This window comes from Pteropus vampyrus, unplaced genomic scaffold (genome assembly GCF_000151845.1).
Source record: "Pteropus vampyrus isolate Shadow unplaced genomic scaffold, Pvam_2.0 Scaffold48, whole genome shotgun sequence".
Lineage (NCBI taxonomy): Eukaryota > Metazoa > Chordata > Mammalia > Chiroptera > Pteropodidae > Pteropus > Pteropus vampyrus.
This window is the reverse complement of record NW_011888829.1, coordinates 1,860,719-1,861,165: the sequence shown is the minus strand read 5'-3', so window position 1 is coordinate 1,861,165 and position 447 is coordinate 1,860,719. Positions and strand designations below refer to the sequence as shown.

The following is a 447-nucleotide window of genomic DNA, read 5'->3' as shown; positions in this document are numbered from 1 at the left end:
TGGTCCCTTCTCACGGTTCGGCCGACCCCGCTTCTACACGGATCTCCCTCTGCTCTCCATGCTCTTGGCACCGGCCAGATCTGTCTCCTCATTGCAATGGGCTCTGGTGAGGAAGAGCCACGGTGAGGTTTTGTCAAGGAGCTCACCCGTCTGGCTGTGGATGCCCTCTCCGGGGGGGCTGGGCCAGGTGCTGGGGGGACGACTGTTTCTCTGGACTCCAGGCCTTACAGGTCATGAGCCTGCCCCCCGGCTCCCACCGCAGAACTTTAACGCCACCAGTGGCCCTCAGGGGTGGCAGATGCCTGGTGGCCTCTCCTCGAATGCAGGCAGAGGGAGAGGACAGGCTGGAGAGTAAAGACCTTCGCAACCCAGGGTGCTCCGGCAGTGGCCCAGGAAAACAGGGTCAATGACTCTTCAGTGACAGCAGGGGACTCGTCGAGAAGAGCG

At 62.2% G+C, this 447-nt stretch overlaps 1 protein-coding gene across 1 annotated transcript in view; it reads right to left on the bottom strand.

Annotated features, from left to right (window-relative positions):
- Positions 1 to 447, bottom strand: part of HIPK2 (homeodomain interacting protein kinase 2) — a 135,623-nt gene that overhangs the window by 50,825 nt on the left and 84,351 nt on the right. The gene's annotated exons all lie outside the window — the stretch shown is intronic.